The sequence below is a fragment of the Castor canadensis genome, chromosome 3, assembly GCF_047511655.1.
Source record: "Castor canadensis chromosome 3, mCasCan1.hap1v2, whole genome shotgun sequence".
In the NCBI taxonomy this organism is placed as follows: Eukaryota; Metazoa; Chordata; class Mammalia; order Rodentia; family Castoridae; genus Castor; species Castor canadensis.
Window position 1 is genome coordinate 110473099 of NC_133388.1, and position 21067 is coordinate 110494165.

The 21067-nt window shown below is 39.1% G+C and overlaps 1 long non-coding RNA gene across 1 annotated transcript; it reads left to right on the top strand.

The window, feature by feature from the left end:
• Positions 1-3: 3 nt before the first annotated feature.
• Positions 4-13623, top strand: LOC141421646 (uncharacterized). The gene is made up of 5 exons (XR_012446298.1): positions 4-608; positions 2088-2160; positions 2895-3097; positions 10297-10454; positions 12403-13623. It is a non-coding gene; the product is annotated as an uncharacterized lncRNA (long non-coding RNA).
• The last annotated feature ends 7444 nt before the right edge of the window (positions 13624-21067 follow it).

The following is a 21067-nucleotide window of genomic DNA, read 5'->3' on the forward strand; positions in this document are numbered from 1 at the left end:
TTCCGGCGTAGGCGCCGCCCCAGCGCGCCCCCTGCCGGCCCCCTGCCAGCAGCCATGCTGCAGTTGCTTTGCAGGGGACAAAGTTCAGTGCTTACTTACCCTGTTCTCTAGTACACTTTATGCCCCTGCCCGAGCAGAGATGCTGGCAGCAGCCTGAGACTCCAGCACTGGGGCCCTGCTTGCCCCCGGCGCCCGGTACCGCTCATGCAGGAGGAGGAGAGAGTGGACCCTCAACTGGCCCTAGCCCTGCACCATGGCCACATCTCCAGGAACCCAGGGGCTCATCCCTTGAAGACTCCACCTCACTGGTCTGTCTGCAAGTCCTCCAAAGACGTCATCCTTCTCCAAAGCAACTTGATTTCCTGCTTGTGCAATAAGCCACAGTATTTCTTGCTGTCCCCTTCTGAGTAGCTGTGATTATAGGAATGCATAACCAGAGCTGGCTCTTCTACTTTTTAGGTGTCTCTTTGTGATAAACAAGCCTGTTTCTCCTGTTACTAAATATTTAGAAAACGTGTGTGCTGCAAAAATATTATTTAATATTTTTAAATGAAATGGAAGGGTGGAATACTACAAATTCAACTAGCAGAAGAGAACTTTTTGCACAGGTAAGGTTTGACCTGCATGAATTTAATCGCTATTTCTTTATATTGTTAGCCATTTTATATATTCACTTCATTTATTTGAAATTATCAAAGTAATGTGCTATTAGCAAGTTCACACATTGCAAGTACAGCTGAATCCGCTCTCAAGTCTGACTCTCTTTAACCCCAGACCTCATAGAAAAAGAATTCAGTGCATTTGCATGTGTGTATTTTAAGCTAGTAAAATGTGCTTATTTTCTCTTTGACACAACCTCCTATGGTCATGTAGACTTTCCCCTCCTTTGTCATGACTGTTGTATGATTTTTGAAAATGGCTGTACCACAGTGCAGTTGGTCCTGTCCCACTGATGACTGCTTCCAGCTTTTCATGATTGCAGATCATCCTTGAGGATGTCTCTTGTATATGCTCAAGTGTTTCCCCCGGGTCTGTGGCAAAAAGAGGAGTTGTTTTTGAGATGGGATCTTGCACTTATTCTCTCTCTCTCTCTCTCTCTCTCTCTCTGTCTCTCTCTCTCTCTCTCTCTCTCTCACTGTCTCTCTCTCCCCCCCCCATCTTTTGGCCTGGACTGGCCTCAGATGGAGATGATCCCAAGTATTTGGGATTATAGGATTGATCCACCACGCCTGACTTGTTTGTAGATATAGAGTCTCACTAACTTTTGCTTGGGCTGACCTCAAAACACAAACCTTCCATCTGTTCATCCACAGTAGCTGGGATTATAAGCATGTGCCACTGCATTAGAGCTTTTAAAATTCTCAAGTTAATTTTTCAAGAAGAAATGATTACTTTGGAAACTTTAAAAATGGGAAACATTTAGGAGTGTATAGATGAAAGGGTTAGGGATGTAGCTCAGTGGTAGAGTGCTTGCCCAGCATGCATTAGGTCCTGCGTGTGATCCAGCACCACACGAAAATGACTATCCCAGTGGGATTTATGGTCTATCTGCCATGAAAGAGCCCTGAGATGGCTGCTGGAGCAGATCACTTGTGTGGAAGCAAAAATAAAGAGAAAGGCCTCCTGCTTAATTCTGTGCTACTCGTTCACCTCCAGTGCAGTGGGTGACTATAAATAAATTATAGATCTATGGAATGTGTGGTACAGCAGTCAAGTGATGTTCTAAAAGAATGTAATGATGAGTGGGAAAAAGATATCCAATTATACCCATAGGGTTGTCTAAATTGTGGTTTTGTTTTGTCTTTTTACAGGACTGGGGTTTGAACTAAGGACCTTGCACTTGCTAGGCAGGCACTCTAACTTGAAACACCCCACCCAGATTGCATTTTAAAATGTATGTGTTTATATACAAAATGAAGCAGAAGTACACAAAGTGTTAAAAATAGTATGTGGAATAAGGAACATGTTGGGATTTTTGCTGCTGTTTGCATTTCTTTGTTTTCTAGTTATTTTCCAATGAAAATGTCTTGTGTGTTCAGAAAATAGGGCATGCTGTTAACAAAGTATTTTTGTTTTTAATATGATAGTGCTGATTTAGGGCCACCTGAAGAGAAATGCACAACTAACTACCCTGGGTGCTTCTACTTCAAAGATTGGCAGGTAAAGTAAAATAGCATCCATGCATTTGGCAAATACGTATCCAAAAGGAACTATAGAAATGTAGTGTTTATTTTTTAAATTGTAAATAATACACCATGTATCATGTCCTCCCCTTAACTTGTGTCCTCGTATGTGTTGTCCTGTTCAGCACTAAGGTAAGCCCTAGACTATTGAATAGAGTTGATTTGAATATTAAGTATAAATCTGACTTTGAGAGCCAAGTGTGAGAAATTGTCCTGAAATGAGTCCTAGCTACCAGCAACCTGAGAGATTTTTAATCTATGGAGACTCATGAGGGATGGTGCAGATATTACTATGGTAGCCTTCTTGGCAAGGCCTCTTGCAGGATACCCTGGCCACCTCAATCCAGTGTTCCACCACCCAGGCTTGATCTGAGTCCTTCATGCTCTGGTCTCCCAGGGAGGTTGTGATGACAGAGGAAACCATGGCGTCAAACTGATTGATGGTGGTGTGGTTGGTGGGTGCTAGGTAATTCTTGCGCTTCATGTCCCACTGACCAGATGGAGTCCAGGCAGTAGTAGGGAACCACCTTTTTGAGCAGCACTTCTGCTTGAATTACACGTGGACAGAGACTGGGATAGACCAGTTACAAACATGTGACACATCTTTGTCACATGCATGTAGGTTTGTTACACAAACATGTACAATTAATCCAGCACTCAGTAGATGACCACAGTCACTGCAGGGTTCACTCACTGCTTCCTTTCCTGAAGGTGCTGGTTCCTCAGAGGATTGGTCTCCAGAAGCAGTTTTCAGTTAGTGCTTCCCTGTCCCTAGAAGCACAGAAGAGACACAGGGGCCTTGAACACATGAGCCCAATCACAGCCTCGTCACCAGCTCCTGCCTTTCCTTGGTGCCTAGGATCAAGACATAGATAACCTCATTTGTCACCTGTGCCAGGATTTCAGAATCAAGGGTGAGTCATGAGATAGCTGCCCACACTCCTTTTATGAGTGGGACAAGGAGAATCCACAGCAAGGTATTGTGTAGGCAGGTTAGCAATGGGTGTTGGAATTCCAGGAAAGGAGGCTAAGTGTATGACTAGCAACTGGGTAGCTCTTTGAGAGGGAAAAGAGAAGTTGTGGTCACCTTAGGGAGACCCTGGGATTAGGATGAATGTGTGTGCGTGTATTTTTGCCTCAGTGTGCATCTATGTGTGGGTATAATCACGCATGTGCACATGAACTTCTGTGACAGCATTTGTACTTATCTGCATCTGTTTGCAAATGTGTAAATGTCTCTGTGTGCACATGAATTTGTGTTCATATAAGCCATTGTGAGTCTGTGTGTATTTGTCTCTGTGTACACACTTTTGATTTTCTCTAGATAAACCCATGGAACTCAAGTCTATGTTAACTTGGGGTTCTCTGGTTTTGTTTAGAGTCTGTGTATGGCTATCTAGCCCAGCCTGGATATGAACTTTGATACTCCCAGCCTCATCCTCCCTAGTTTTGAAATTATAGTTGTGCAACACCACATCGAATCTATATTCCGTTCTTATTGCTTCCCTTCTTGTAAATTTCCCAACACTCATTTAGTGCATTACCTACATGAATGAACTGCCTCAAAGTGTCACAGGAAATACAGGTACTAGACATGATGAAAAACCGATGACATCCTGGGAATTGGATGCTAGGATGATCCCCCAGGGAGCAATCAGGAAGCCTGGGAAGGTCCTAAGATCCCTAATGCTCTGCTGAGAGTCACATACTTGGTTTAGTTAATGTAGGGGCCATCTCTGACCTCAGCTCTGTGTCCTCAATATTGGGACAGTGACAGTACCCAGACCACTTGGGTAGGCTGTGTGAGTCACACTATTGCCAACCTATGAGCTAGACTTGGGGGTGGGGGTGCAACATCCTATTAGACCTTGGGGAGGGCTTGTCTGAAGAAGAGTTTCAGTTGCGAGTACACCAGAGAAGCCCTCCCTTTCTGGATGATGGACCATAGAATGTTGAACCCTGATGACCAGATGCCCACATTCCAAACAAACTGTAGCCAGATCATTTTTCTGGAGACCATGTAGATAAAAGAACACTCTCTTGCTGTCTCCCACTGTGTGGAGGTTCAGGCTGCAAGAGAGCCCAGAGTGGAGGCATAGACCATATCAAGTGATACTGGGTCAACCCTCAACGAAGATGCTTCTGGAGAATTTACCAAAGGACCTCAAAGAGGACACAGAGCAGGCCAGGGCAGGCAATGGTAGGTCACCTCAACCACTTTGATCCCCTACAGATAACACCAGTGTGTGTGTGTGTGTGTTTGTGTGTGAATACTCGTAGTGTCACAGTGTATTAATTTCTTTGCTCTTTCTAATAAATTCTCATACTACATACTATTTCATACTCATTGAGCATATCCACTCTTTAGGCATGCATAAGACTCCTTGAATCAAAATCTCTCTTTAACACTGTGGGAATGGATGGAATGCACCAGGGTGTCCTGTTGCTCAGTGACTTCTGGTCTTGTTCAACGTGGCTATTTAGTAGATAGAAGTTAAGAAATTCACTTACTAGATAACAATTAGGATATCATCACTTTGTGCGTGTGTGTGTGTGTGTGTGTGTGTGTGTGTGTGTGATATCTCTTGTTCAATTTGCCATCACTGATTGCTAGAAGCTAGGTTAGTTCCTGAAGTCACTTTGCGGAACAGCCTTGAGTCGCTCTTGACTTTATGTGTTCAGTTCCATGAATGAAAGGTGTAGTGTTTTGTCCGTGAGAGAATCTTTGTAGAAATGAATGTTCTTCCTGAGTGCTTCATGGTATTCCATACTTTCTGGTGTTCCTGAAAGCTGCTGTTCACTGGAGAGATGGTAACAATTTCACTGACTAGGGAATATTAAGCATTCCTTGACTACACCCTGTGTGTGCCGGTGTATTTCTTGGATCAAAGTGAATTAATTTCTTTGTCAACATGAAGTGAATTCGTGTGGTCACTTTGAAGCTCTTGGCAGCCAGTGTGTGAGTTTGTGCGTGTTTTGATGGAGTTAGGAACACAGAAGCCTGGAAACACAACCCCCTGGTTCCCAGTGTACTATATTTTTCCTCACATAAGGGAATGACCTCCCACATGATGGGAGATGTAGTTCTGGGAGGGAAATTGCCTCATCCAATGTAGAGGGAGTTTTCCTTGCTGATGGAAGTGCAAAGGCCTTGAGGTGTTTTTGTACTTACCACCAGAAACACTTCCTGATCTCCAAAATGCAGATTCCAGGTTGGGAGTTCTTTGGAACAGGACAGAAATGTCATCCCACTTGAACCTTGAACAAGCTGATGAGGGAACCTGGAGGAGAAAAGCAATCCTCAGATCAGATCTTGCCAGGAAACTGCCACACAAGTGGCTGGAGCTGGGAGGGGGCAGGGCCTAGAGGGACTGCTTATGCAGTCTGACCAATCAGAAAAGTCTTGGTGGTGATGTCACAATGGGCTCACAGCCCCTGGAACTTGAAGAGTCCTGAGGAAGCTCCAGCCTGGCCTGTTGCTATGGCACCCAGCCAGCCAAGCAGGAAGAAGCTGGAGGAAGGTGCCCCTGTCTTGTGTGGAAGACTTCTCACTTCAGTGGGGCCTAGGGAAACGGGGCAGGAACAGCAGGAGCACATGGGTGACATTAGCATGACAGGATTGGAGCATTCCTTTCTTCACCTGCTAACCTAAGCTACCATACCCCACGGTTTGGAGTGTCCACAGGCTTTTGTGACCTTTTTGGGCCTGGAACTCACCGAGCAGAACAGGCCGCCCTGGATCTCACTGTGGTATACAGGTGGCATTGATTTTAGGGGCTCACCCTGAACACCCAGTCTCACGGTGTGCTGCTAGTGGACTGGCAAGGGAGGAAGGAGGTTACTCAGAGGCCCAGGCACATGTTGCTATGACATCACTTCTTCTCTGGCCTGCAGGTTACATTACACCATGGCAACGAATGTCTGAAGAAATTACCCTGGGTCACCAGTGATTCCTGGTATTTATGAAGTTTTGGTGCTGCTGAAAGGTTCTTTACTTAGATGAAAGCCCAGAAATTCACTTACACCAGAATACTTAATATTCATGGGACATAGCCATGCTGTGGGTGTGTTTGTGTGTGTGAGTGTGTGTGCGTGGGTGGTTGTAAAATATTTCCTGTATCAGTGTCTGTTAGGTACTCTATCCCACATAATGCAAGTCAGCAATGCTCCCTGGAAGTCACTAACTGCAGGTTTGGCTCAACCTTGCTATTGCGAAGATCAACCCTAACATATTATCTGAGGAGGAAATATTCAGCATTCATTGAATATGCCCAGTATATATCCAGGTATCCTGATACATGTGTCCATGTGCGTCATTGGCTTACTAAAAATGATTTCAATTCCAGTGATCACTTCAGGCATAGATTCTGGTGGATTAGGGTTTCCTTCCTCATTGGCATAGAGGTGGTAGTATGTCTTCTTTCCAAGAACATTGGTGGAAATGATGTCACTTCACGTGTTTTTCTGTTTGATGCTTTTTGAAGTCATGAATTGAGGATGAGATCATGAGCCCTGGCTCCCTTACCATGTATGTACCATTTCAGAATTTTTTATCAACACTCCACCAAATGCACTGGTAGCATTTTTGCAGAGGCCATAGATGCTTTCTTCCACGGGAGGTATCAAGATGCCCCTAGTCCTCCAGTGCAAGCCCCTAAGGTTTGTGGAACAGTCTTGGATGCCCCCAGTAGTTAGCAGATGGACCTGCCATCTACCATCTATTAGTTACCTATAGCTGTGTAAAAGATTTCTCCAACATTTAGCATAGTAAACAAAAAAATTAATTTACCCATTTTCTGTGGGTCAGGAATTTGAGAACTGTCCAGTTGAGCAAGTGACCTAAAATATTAATAAAATATTAGAACCCAAACTGACCTTATATATCATTTAGACCAACCCTCTTATGTTATAGGGAAATCAATGCAGAGAGTTTGAATGTTTACCTGTGCTGGTGCAGCTATTGTCAGTGGTGTTTGGAGCATAGAGCTCTGTTCCTCATATCTGCTGTTGGGTGATGTCAGTGCTATAAAGTTTGTGAGCAGGTATGAGGTCATCAGAACTAACATGCACAGTATCTATCCACTTAGCATAATAAGTCAAATGGGTGTGAGTTTGTGGGAAAACTGGCCAAATAAGTGTGGTTGCATAGCTTGTGTCTCTTAAACTCAGTGAAATGAACACAATAATTTAAAAAGATTTTTTACATTGCTGAGTTTTAAAAAATTATTTTGGGGGGTACATTGTGAAATTTACAAAAGTTCTTATAATATACCATAGTTGAGTTCATCCCTTCATTATTCTCCTTTATCCTCCCTCCCCCATTTCTGGAATAGTTTCAACAGGTTTCATTTTTCCATTTTCATACATGAAAATGTATTCACCCTCAACACACTTTCCTTATATCATAACACCCACCCCCCAAAAGTATCAACTCCCTAGACAGGACTTGTTTTCCCTTTCTGTTTTCCATTTTTGAAAACAAGCTATTTTTATTTTTGGTGTGGAAGGCAGGACTGGGGCTTGAGGTCAGGGACTATACCTTGAGCCAGTCCATCCGCCTTTTTTTTGATAGGTGTTTTTGAGATAGGTTCTTACAAACTATTTGCCCAACCATGATCTTCTTTATCTCTTCCTCCTGAGTCACAGGGATTACAGTCGTGAGCCAATGGTGCCCAGCACATTTTTGTTTCATTAAAATAGTTATACTGGATGTTTCACTGTGACATTTCCATATATATGTATTATAACACGAATGGATTCATTCCCTCTATTTTTTGCCTTTCTACTTTATTCCCCTTTTTATGGTAATTTCAAAAGGTTTAATAATTCTGCATTCTTGTACAAAAATTACAACCACCATATTGACCTCCTTAACATTTTCCTTTTACCCTCGCTCTCTCATAAGTAAGCTCCCCTTAGTGAGACCTGTTCATAATATTGCTTGTATGTGTATCAGGTCTCTAGTCCATGTGTGAGAGAAAATATCTGGCCTTTGGTTTTCTTAACCTAATTTCACTTAAGTTGATGTTCTTGAGTTCCATCCATTTACCAGCAAACAATAAAATTTAATTCTTATTTAAGGCTAAATAAAATTCCATCATGTATAAATGCCACAATTTTTGATCCATTTATCAGTATTGATGCATCTTGGCTGTTTCCATATCTTAGCTGTTGTGAATAATGCTGCAGTAAACAAGGATGTGAAGGAGGCTTTATTGTAACCTGACTTACATTCTTTCGGGTATATCCATATGAATGATAATGCTGAATCATATGGCAATTCTACTTTTAGTTTCAAGGAGCCTCCATACTGTTTTCCATACTGGTTTTACTAATTTCTATTCCCACCAACTGCATATGAGGATTCCATTTTTTAGACATCCTTGAAAACATTAGTTGTGTGTATTCTTGATGATAGCCATTCTAATGGGAGTGAGGTGGAATCTTGACATGGTTTTGATTTGCAGTTCCTTTATGGCCAGGAATGGTGAGCATTTCTTTATGTAGTTGTTGGCCACTTGGACTTCTGCCTTTGAAAAAGCTCTGTTCAGTTCATTTGTGCATTTCTTCCTTGGGTCATTGATTTTGGGGGAGTTTAGTTTTTGAATATATTCTCGATATTAATTCCTGTCAGATGTATAGCTGGCAAAGTTTTCCCCCATTCTGTGGGTGGCCTCTTCATTCTTGTGACTATTTCTTTTGTTGTTCAGAAGCATTTTAGTTTCATGTAGTCCCATTTGTCAATCCTTTCTCTTACTTGCTGAGCCATTTGAATTCTATTTAGAAAGTCATTGTTTATTCCTATTAGTTCCATCATATCTTGCACTAGATTCAGAGTTTCAGGTATTATTATGGTCCTTAATCCATTTTAAGTTGATACTTGTACAGGGTGAAAGACATGAATCTAGTTTCAGTTTGTGATTTTGCAAGTGCGTAGTTATGTGAGTGCATGTATGTGTGTGAGTTTATGATTGTGTGAGTATGTGAGAGGATATGTGTGTGAGTGTATGTGTGTGAAGGTGAGAATGTAAGTGTGAGTGTGTATGTGTATTTGATGTCTGTTGGCATGTGAGATATTCATGGTAGTATTTGCACTCCACCTGTCTCTGTTAAGTGAGTTCAGTTGATTCAGCTAGGCTATTTATGAGCCACACTTTTGAACAGTATTACCAAAAGTAAACTGTGTGTAGTGTGGGACTTTCTATGCCATTCTGTACTCCTTCTACTGTGAATACAAAGATAATACATTCTGGTGCCTTTACCTGAGGACCTTGGATGAGGATGAAGAAAAAGATAGTTAGCATGGAATGGCATAAATGCTAAAGCAGAAGTACATACATAACAAGCATTTACAACTCTATTGTAGAAACAGAGATTTTATACTATAGGGTCCAGAGCTAGAGGCTCCCCCCACCAGAAAAAAATCCCAGTGTGGGTTTAGGAGGACAAGGAAGAGTTTATTTATCCTATTAAGGGAAAACTATAGAAAAGAAAATGGAGAATTTTAAATAATTTATATTAACCTTTTCAGCATTCGCTTGCAATAGATGACCCTGTTTGATTGGGACTTGATTCTTTTTACCATTAAGGGAAAGAGGCAGGGTGAAATGGAAATTTAAAAAAATAACCAAGATGACTTAGTTTTCCATTATTTTGTGAGCTGTTATAAAGAAATTAGCATAATTGCTACTGAAGTATGTAGGTTTTGTGTGTGCCTTTAGTCACATAGTTGTCCTTTGTTAACTTATTTATAGGTCCCAAAAGAATATATTTCTATTATCTCTCTTGTTAGGATGTAAAAACTGTTAAAATAATTTTCAACTTAAAAAATAGCTATATTACCTAATATTTTTTGAAAGATCTTCAATTGTATATTTTGGAAAAGGTAGGTGTAAGAACACAAAATGCTAACATCCTATTTTGAGTTAGTAATATATGGGCACTGAACTTAGTTCCATGGGTTTTCAGTAGTTTTATCTGGTCCTTTATTTATAGGCACAAATTGTTTTACTACTATAAGATACAGATACTTGTTTCACCCTTCCAACCTCGACATTTGAATGTTCTTTTTCAATGTTTCTTGAAGAGACTTCTCTCCTTTATTCCCATCTAGTGATGTGCATTTTCTAAGGACCTTGGAGCCACTGTCAAATGCTGTGAAGAGAAATGTATCCAGATGAACATTATCTCTGTGCTGCAGGACCTGGCATGTTTCTGGATCTCAGCCACTTCTTTCTTTATCTAGAAGACATTGATCACACTCTGAGAGATGTAAGTTTACAACAGATAATAGTTTTAATCTTTTGTCAAGATGTTTACTTAATATAACACATGTAAATTCTCTGAGTGCTGTTTGCTTGTATTAATAGTTAACATTATTCAATCCTGGTAGTTCAGGTACCTTCGCCATGGGACTTTGTGGGGAAATGTGTTATTACCAATTTGGTTGAAACTAATTCCAAAATTAATTTCATTAAAAATTCAGCTTTTTATCCAAAAAATGTTAAACTTGGCATGGCAGTGTGTGCCTGCCTTTCCCAGTGACAAGAAAAGCATAAAAATAGGAAGATCATGTCCAGGCCTGCCTGAGCAAAATAACCAAGACCATATTTCAAAAATAACCAGAGAAAAAAGTGCTGGAGGTATGGCTCAAGTGACAGACCACCTGCCTAACAAGTGCAAAAACCCTGAATTCAAGCCCCAGTATGGCGAACCTCTCTTCTAACCAAAAAAACCTATTGTACAAAGTCACATAGTGTTATCACTATTTCTAATGTGCAGTATAATGCAATTCATTAAAATAGTAAACACTACTGAGTGTCTTTTACCTGAAAAAATGAAAGACTTCAAAACTTTCAGGAGCATCAAATGCTTCTTAAATTCCTGGGAGATGTGAAGTCTCTGCAGTGCTTCATCTATCTTGGCTGTTTGTAATTTGCAGTAATGCTTTCTTCCTTTCTATTCACAATGATATTTTATAATTTATTGAAATTTTTCATATGTTTGAGTTTTATGTTACACAAGAAATACCAAATCTTCACTACTTTGTCATTAAACAAAGATCTGCTTTTTCACTACATGGATTTTTAGTGAGCATGTGTATTTGGGGGTTTATTTTTCCTAGTGAATCAAATTTCCAATCTTACTGTGAAATTTCTATGTTTTATTCAATCATCTTTATGTCACTTCTTGCTTTCCTAATTGCTCTTTAGCTTTTACCTGTGTCTTAGCAATGTTATAAGGGATTTTTCTAACTTTCCTGGCTATGAAAAGCCAATATAGCTATTAGGCAAAACCTTAAGTAATTTCATAAAGTGAGAGTACATTGTCTTACTTTTTACCTTTTTTTGTACTATTATTTCAACTACAGTCAAAATTATTTTATGTTTAAAAATGTAATCATATGTATTTACTCATTATATAAACTTCATTTACACGTAAGACAAAGCAAAATTTCATATTGCATTTAGGAGAATAAATAAGTGACTTGAAGTTTTAGAGTTATTTTGAATTACACATATTTAAATCAGCACACTCTAATGGGTATTATGCATGTAGTGAAATGTTTCCATAAGTGGATCAACTAAAATGACACTCTTCAGAGTTGATCATACTCTGGGTGGCATAGTACACTTGGTTTAATTGACACACAATAAAACCCTGTGTGTCAGTGTGTGTGAATGTGTGTGCATACGTGTGAGAGTGTGTGTGAATGTGTTAGTGGATATGTGTGTGAGTGCCTTGAGTGTGTGTGTGAGTGTGTATGTAGATGTGTTTGAGTGTGCTTGTTAGCATGTTTGTGTATTTCTGTTGTTAACTTATTTATATGTCTTAATAATATATTCCTATTATCATTTTTGAGAATATTTTAAAACTTTTAAAATAATGTTCAACTTAAGAAATAACTACATTACCAAGTATTTTGTAATGTTAAACTTAAAAAAATAGGTATATTACCAAATATTTTTAAATAAACCTCCATTTTACGTTTTTGACAAGATAAGTAAAAGAAAATGAAATGCTAACTTGCTAGTTTGATTTAGTGATAGACAAAGCACTGACATTATTCCCATAGGTTTTTCAGTAGTTTTAGCTGTTTCTTTATTTGTAGGTTCAAATTGTTTTACTGCTAAGATACATGTCTCACCCTTCCAAACCACATTTGAATGTTCCTTTTCAAGGTTTCATGAAGAGACTTTTCTCTTTTCTTCCCATCTAGTGCTGTGCATTTTAGAAGAACCTTGGAGCCACTGTCAAATTCTGTGAAGAGAAATGGACCCAGATGAACCATTATCCCTGTGCTGCAGGAGCTGGCACCTTTCAGGATTTCAGGCACTTCTTATGCCTTTGTCCAGAATACATTAACCAAGCTCCTGACAGATATAAGTTTACAAAAAATAATAGTTTTAATCTTTTTTCAAGGTGTTTATTTAAAATAACACATGTAAATTCTCTGAGTGCTGGTTTACTTTTATTAATAGTTCACATTATCCAATCCTGGTTATTCAGATTACTTTGCCATGTGTCTTTGTGGGGAAATGTATTATTAACAATTTTGTTGAAATTAATTCCAAAAAGTTATTTCCTCAGAAATTTAACTCTTTATCCGAAAAAAAAAAAGTTAAACTTGGCATGGCAGTGTGTGCCTGCCTTTCCCAGTGACAATGAGAAGCATAAAAATAGGAAGATTGTGTCCAACTCTGACTGTGCAAAACAAGCAAGATCATATTTCAAGAATAACCAGAGAGTAAAGTGCTGGAGGTATAGCTCAAGTGACCTGCCTAGCAAGTGCAAAAACCCTGAATTCAAGCCCCAATACAACGAACCCCTCCTCTAACCAAAAAAACCTACTGTACAAAGACCCATAGTGTTATCACTATTTCTAATGTGCAGTATAATGCAATTCATTAAAAGGGTTATACACTACTGAGTGGTTTTTGCCTGAAAAGTGAAAGATTTCAAAGCTTACAGGAGCATCAAACACTTCTTAAAGTCCTGGGAGATGTAAAATATTTGCTGTGTTTCATCTATCTTGGCTGTTTGTAATTTAGTGGTGTTTTTTCCTTTCTTTTCCCAGGGTTATTTTATAATTTAATGAAAAATTTTACATGTTTGAGTTTTATGTTATACAGGAAAAATCAACTCTTCACTAATTTGTCATTAAACAAAGATCTGCTTTTTCACTACTTGGATTTCTAGTGAAAATGTATATTGTGTGATGTCTTTCTCCCTAGTGAACTGAATTTCCAATCTTACTGTGAAAGTTCCATATTTTATTCAATCATCTTTATGTCACTTATTGCTTACCCAATTGATTTTAGCTTTTACCCATGTCTGAGCAATGTTATCTGTGTTTTTTATATCTTATCAGTATTATCAACGTCAAATATAGCTACTTTAGGCAAAACCTTAAGTAATTTTGTATAGTTAGACTTTATGATCTCACTTTGTGTCTTTTTTGTACTATTATTTTATCTACAGTCAAAATTATTTGATATTCACAAATGTAATCCTATGTCTTTACTTACTGTAGAAACTTAAGTTATTGGTGAGACAAAACAAAATTTCATATTATATTGTAGCTTATAAATTATCTGTAGTCAGCATCTTCAATGTAACCCCTTCTACTGAGTTTCAGTGACCCTTTCTTTATGTCCAGCAAGCCATCTATCTTCAGAAAATATAGGCTAGGAGCTCATAATGCATATAAAAACCCAATATGTATGTTTCTTTCAGAATTGCTTCTAGAACTTATGTTCTGATGTTCAGCTCCCAACACAATCTCACAAGCTCCACCGTAACCAGACAGCAGTAACTATAGTGGAAGTCAAAGACTTAAGGAAGGACTATCGCCATTGAGAAGGGTATCAGGGAGACAAATGCCTTGTTGCAATGGATCAACTATTCCATCCTCACTCTAAATAAAAAGATTGTTATGCATGTGCATCAGGGAGAGCAGAACCCCATGTTGTCCCCTTTCCCCTGAGATGGACCACACCCTGAGGCATTGGCATATATGGTTTCCCTCTTCGAAGATATGACAGCCATGTAGCAATAGGTCTTGCATAACCTTGTCACCACTGTTCCCCTTTGTTAATGAATCTGAGAGGCTAAAGTCACCTCAGTAAGTCAAGCCCCTACTTTGAAACTCTAACTACACCTCATGCCTTTCTAGGTCAGAGGAGAAATTGGAGTTCTGGGAAACGTATCAGGGTGCAGTGAAGGCTGATCCTTTGAAGAGGTAGCCAGTAAAACATCTTGAGCTGTTGCCAGGGCACACATCAGGTGGTATTGAGATGGACCTTTACTTCAGATTCTTCCAGTCAAATGGAGTGGGGCTTGTACTTTAGTCCAATTGACTTTCCCTTTCACCTTGGCATTTCAAAGCCCCAAACCCTCTCTAAGAGGAAACAAAAACGATGTCTTACTTCCCCTTATGGGTCATTCAACTCTCACAATTATATAGGTGCCATTGGGGTCCCATGAGGAGTTCCTGATGAATTCAAAGCAAGAAATCAAATAGCTGCAGGCTTTGAATCAGCATTGTTTTGGTGGTATATGATCAATAAGAATGTGGACTGGATTAATTACATTGGTATAAACAAGAGAGGTTTATGAACTACATTTGAGATGCATTTAAAGGAGTGACAGGTAAGTTAGTAAAATGGCATGGGAAAACAATGGCTCTGAACATGATTCTAGCATAGAAAGGAAGGGGTGTCCTATTGGATGTGAATGTTGTACATACATCCCCAACAATACAGCCACAGATGGAACTATAACCAAGGATCTCCAGGCTGGAGAACCCTATTAAATGAACCAACCAAAAGATCAGGAATAAATAACCCCTTTACTAGCTGGTTGGATTAGTGTTTGGAAAATGGAAGGGAGTAATGGACTCAATTCTAACATCCCTTATTGTTGTATATGGAGCCCTCACCTTAATTGGGTGCTGTATTATTCTCTATATACAAGGATTGAAAATTTGGGTTATAGAAACTGCTCTAGCTAAACATATTCCTGTGTCACTCCAGCTGTTGTTAAGCACAGGTAAGATAGAAAGTAAATTTAAGTTAAAGGAGTTTGAAGAAAAGAATATGAAGTAAAGAAGGGTAAATTTTGAGAAAATAGTCTTTTCTATCAACGCGCCTGTCACCATTTTAATTGCTTGTATTTGTGGCTTCTTTGTCTAGATATTTGTGTCCTCATGGTTTTGTTTTCTTTCATCTTCTGTGTGCATAATTCCTTGTACAATCCACTATCCTGGGGGTCATATTTTAGTTTCTGTTTATTGTGGAAGACTTTTATTGCTCCATCAATTTTGAATGATAGTTTTTCTGGGTAGAATATCCAGACTGAGATTATTTTCTTTCAGTGCTGAAATACCTCTCTCCATGCTTCTCTTGCTTTTAAGGTTTCTGTTGAGATTTTAAGGTTGCTGTTATTTTGATGGGTTTACATTTATAAGGCATTAGTTTTTTCTCTCTTACAGCCTCCAAAATTCTTTCTTTGCTGTCTGCGCTAGTTAATTTCATGATTATATATCATGGAGAGGTTCTATATTGGTCAAGTCTGTTTGGTGTCCTGGAGGCTTCCTGTACCTGAATGGGCAAAACTACCTTGAGATTTGGGAAATGTTCTGTTATTATTTTATTGAATATATTACATATCCCTTTGGCTTACACCTCTTCTCCTTTGTCAATGCCCATGATTCTCAGGATTGGTTTTCTGAGTTCCTGCATATTCCTTTCACAGCTCTTGAGTTTTTGATTAAGAGTTGTTTTTTTCTTTAATCTCTATTTTATCTTGAGCTCTGAGATTCTGTCTTCAACTTGTTCTACTCTGCTGGAGTGGCCTTCCACTGTGTGTTTTCTTTGACTAAAGGGACTTTTTTATATTACAGGATTTCCATTTGATTCTTTTTTCTGAGATTTTCCAGATCAACTACTCTTTTATATCTCATGTTGTCTTCTTTATTTCCTATACCTCTTCTTTTATAGTGTCTTTGTTTTACTTTGGTGTTTGTTGAAGTCCTCTCTGAGTTCATTTAGATGTTTCTGTGTGTTCACAAGTTTTTTATTTGTGGTGTCTTGAAATATCTTGAGTGCATCTTGCACTTTCTGGTTAACCATGTCTCATAGCTTCTCCATGTGTTTCTCAGTGATCTCTTCCATGATTTCCTCTTTGAGAAATTTTAGTGAGCATCAATGGGCTCATTAGTGATATTTATCATTATTTTCTTTGGGTCAGGAACTGGGTATCCATTTTCTTCTTTTCTCACTAATTCCTCCATTGAATTGATTGTTTGAGTGTGTCGTTTCCTTCCCTTCTTCTTCCCATCAATCTAATTGGTCCTATGAAACTATGTTCTTGATTGACTACTTGGTGGCTTTAATTGCCTGTTTTCTTTCCCCTGATTTGGTGTTTGTATTATGACTGACTTAGTTTTTAGACAGGTTGAAGTGCTATTTCTGTCCCTGGGCAGGAGATGTAAATTTGCAATAACAAATTCGCAGCTTCAATGCCAGACCAGTTGTTTACATATTATGTAGAAATCTCCTTAGTGATAATAATTGTAAAAAGTTGGAGTTTGGGGAAGGGTATTGTTTATTTGGCTACAGGTAGAAACTTGGGTAATTAGTAAAGGTGATGCTAAAAGGAGGAACTGAAAGAGCTATGGGAGCTTCTGGGTGTTATGGCCCTTGTGTGTGTTTATGTGTATTTCTACTGTTGTAGTGGAGGGTGTTTATGTCAGTGATTGCAGGGGGCATAGGGGGTGTATAGTTGGTATGGTAGTCTAGACAGTAGGCGGTGAATGTGTAGGAGGGAGAGGAAATGTGGTGACAGATTGGGGAATGATAGGAGGAGAAGGCAACTATAGTGAAAAGAGTGGGTGAGAAGGGACAGAAAGGGTAGTTGGAGGGGAGAACAATGGATTTCAGCACAAGAAAATGAGAGAAAGCGAAAGGAGTATGAATAGGGAGAAGAAAATAATAATGGAAAAGCTAATACTACAAGAATAAAACAGATACAACAACAAAATATACAGTCTGCTTGGTAAAATTTCTGGACTTATTGCTGTGGCATCCAGTCCTGATATTGGTGCTCGGTATTCTGGACTTTGTGGAGAAGTGTGCTGTCCCTGTGGTCAGACAGCTTGGGAGGAGATGGCTTTTTCTCAGCATTTCTTGGTCTTATGAGCTGTCCATTACAAGCAGAAGCTCTGAATTAGTCTCACTGAGTGACTAGCTTGTGAGCAGTATTTGGTTTCTTCTGTTCACAGGGCAGGTTGTAATTGGGACCTGAGGTTACTCACTGCCAGCTTGTCCAAGGTGGTCTTGTCTGTTGTTTTCACAAAGTGGCAGCTGCATTGTCCTACCACTGCAACTCTGTCTGGTCAGTTCCTCCCCCAGCAAGGTGTAGCAATTCAGTTTTGAGTACCACCCTCAGTCCCACCAGACTAGCTCAGCAATCCACCATGGCCCTGATTAGGGAGGTTGGCTTATCACCCCACCTCCAATTGCAGCCTTTGTGCCCCAGCCCACCTCTGCTTAGTGAGAGTCCAGCTCTTTGGGAAGTTGGTCTGTCAAACCACCTGGTTCGTAGCCCTTGTTCCTTGTCTTAACTTAGTTCACTGAGAGCTCATCTCCTTGTGCCACTGGCATTCACAGAGACAGGATCAGTGTTCCACTCCACTCCCACTGTCAGTGTTTGACTACAATTTCCTTTTTGTGCTTTTCAGTTTTGTTTGGGGGAGGGGTGTTCAATACACCCAGGGATTTCTCTGTCTCATGTCCTTAGGGGTGGTTAGGGGAGTCACATGCAGTGCATGTTGCTCACCTGTTGGGTCTGCAGGCTGTGCAGGCAGCTTTGAAAGCAGATGATGGGGAGACCTGGCATGGCTCTTTTCACAAGGCAGACACTTATTGGGACTGGGTTCCATTCAGCGGGGTGTAGGTAGGCTTTACATGGGTTACAGGTTCAGGATGTTGCAGGGTTTGATTCTGATTGATGTTCCATCTCCTACTCATTAAAAAAGAAAAATAAAAGGGGGAAACAGTCAGGGGGCTTTTCCCAAGGCAGACACACACCATATTGTCTGTGCCACGCCAGGATTTTCCTGGCTATTAGGTGCAATTCCAAACTGCTTTAAGGGACAGTCCTTGAATGTTTTTGCTCCTAATATATTGGCAATTGTTACTTGGCTAGAAATAATCATAATTACCAAAGTGTATCTCCCACATCACATAGTGTTTTCTGGGGTTGTGGAGTTCAGGAATTTTGACTCCCTACACTACCTGTCATCTGAGGTCTCCTCCAGATATGATAATACTTTTATGATTTAAACTAAACATACAGACACAGCACTAACAATTGCATAATGTTAGTGAGTAGCAGCCACACATACAGATGGAACATTTCGGACTTAAAAATGCTATTGAGGAAATATCTATAACACTTAATGAAATTGAAACAGCAACAAAAATTCTCCCCAAAAAGAAAAGTGCAGGACCTGACATAGTCTCAGCTGAATTCCACCAGCCCTTCAAAGAAGAACTAATACCAACACTCCTTAAACTTTTCCATGAAATAGAAAGGGAAGGGTCAATGCCCAACTCATTCTACAAAGCCAATATAATACTCATCCCCAAACCAGAAAAGGATAGATACAAAAAGGAAAACTACAGGTCAAGCTCTTTAATGAACATTGATGCAAAAATCCTCAAAATAATGACAAACTGAATCCAACAACATATCAGAAAGATCATTCACCTTGACCAATTTGGCATCATCCCAGGGATGCCGGGAGAGTTCAACATATGCAAAACAATAAAGGTAATACAGCACATTAATAGAAGCAAAGATAAAAATTATTTGATAATCTCAATAAATGCAAAAGCGGCCTTTGATAATATTCAATACCACTTCATGATAAATACTCTAAGATAACTAGGAATAGAAGGGCTGTATATGACAAACATGTAGCCAGAATCATACTTAATGGGGACAAACTGAAACCATTCTCCCTAAGCTCAGGAATGAGACAATGATGCCTACTCTCCCCACTCACTCTGGAATTCATAGCCAGAGCAATAATGCAAGAAAAAGAAATAAAAGGAATACAAATAGGTAAAGAAACACTAAAAATATTCCCATTTGCAGATGACATGATCCTATTCCTCAATGACCCAAAAAACTCACCCTCAAAAGTCTTAGACAGCATAAACAGCTTCATCAAAGTAGCAGGATACAAAATCAACTTACAAAAATCAGTAGACTTTCTATACACCAACAGTGAACAAATTGAGAAAGAATATAGGAAAACAACTCCAGTTACAATAGCCTAAAAAAACCCCACATATATGTAGGAGTAAACTTACCAAAGGACATAAATGACCTCTATAAGGAGAACTACAAACCACTGAAGAAGGAGATCAAGGAAGACTACAGAAGATGGAAAGATCTCCCATGCTTATGGATTGGCAGAATCAACATAGAAAAATGACTATGCTATCAAAAACAATCGACATGTTCAATACAATTCCCATCAAAATTACACTGACATTCATCACAAAGATTGAAAACCTACCCTAAGGTTCATTTAGAGACACAAAAGAACACTAAGAACCAAGGCAATACTGAGCAAAAAGAGCAATCCTGGAGGTATCACAATTCCCAACTTCAAACTATACTACAGAGTCATAGCAATAAAAACAGCATGTTACTGGCACAAAAATAGACATGAAGACCACTGGAACAAAATAGAGGACCTGCATATGAATCCACACAACTATGCACTTGGTTATCTATTTTTTAAAAAAATTCTATTTCTATACCTAAAATGCAATGAATTACATGAGTGTAAATTGGGGAACGGTTTTGGAGTGGGAACCTGTGAGAGGGAGTTATGACAGGAGATAGTGAAGAGAGGACTGAATGTGATCAAAGAACTTCAGAAGCATGTATGAAAATAGATTGAGGAATTCCATTAAATTTTTTAAAAGTGGGGCAATAAGAAGAGTAATACAGATGGTAAACTTAACTAAAGTATATTATTTCCATGCATGCATGCAAAAATCACAGTGAAACCCCTTTGTACAACAGGTACATGCTAAAAAAGAAAGAGAGAGAATTTATTATTTATATTCTCTTGTAGAAAAATTTTCTCATTCTTTATTTCTTTGTACAATGATTCATGTAGACAGATAGATATAGATATATGTCTATATATTAGAGCACAATTAAAAAGCACATTCCTCATTGCTTTTTAAAGTTAAATACACGCTTTTCTGTTGAAATAATTTATATTCTTTCTAGTTCCTAAAATAGGCATCAGATTTCTAAACAGAAAATGTCTCAGCCAGAGAGCCATGCATTATGTATTTAGGTAGGTACAAGAAAACTAAGTTAATAAACTGAAAAATTAACTTGAATAAATTAGGATTAAACATTCATAATAGAATTGCAGCTTTTTGTCAGCAACATGTGAACCAAAGGCAAAAATCTATTAAGATTAAGGCAGTTTTTTCTGAATGTATACAGTACAATGTGTTTCCCCCCAACACATTCATTTACCATTCACCTTTATTTAAAATGCATTGCCAAGCTAGAATACAAGCTTCCTAATTAAAAACAAAACAAGCAATAACAGATGTCATAGAAGTTCCTTTTGTTTTAGACTTTTCCATATACCTAGGAGCAGTATTTTCTTTCTGCCTTCACATCCTCAGTGTAGCAAATTACCTAGACAATCATAAGACTTAGGCTACAAAACATGCCGACTGTCAGGGTGATAGCTGGTGTAAGGAATTACTCTCTTTGCTGGAGTCAATCTGAGTGGTGGCAGTTTCCAAGGAGGAAGCTGAGGGCTTTGGTGAAAATTG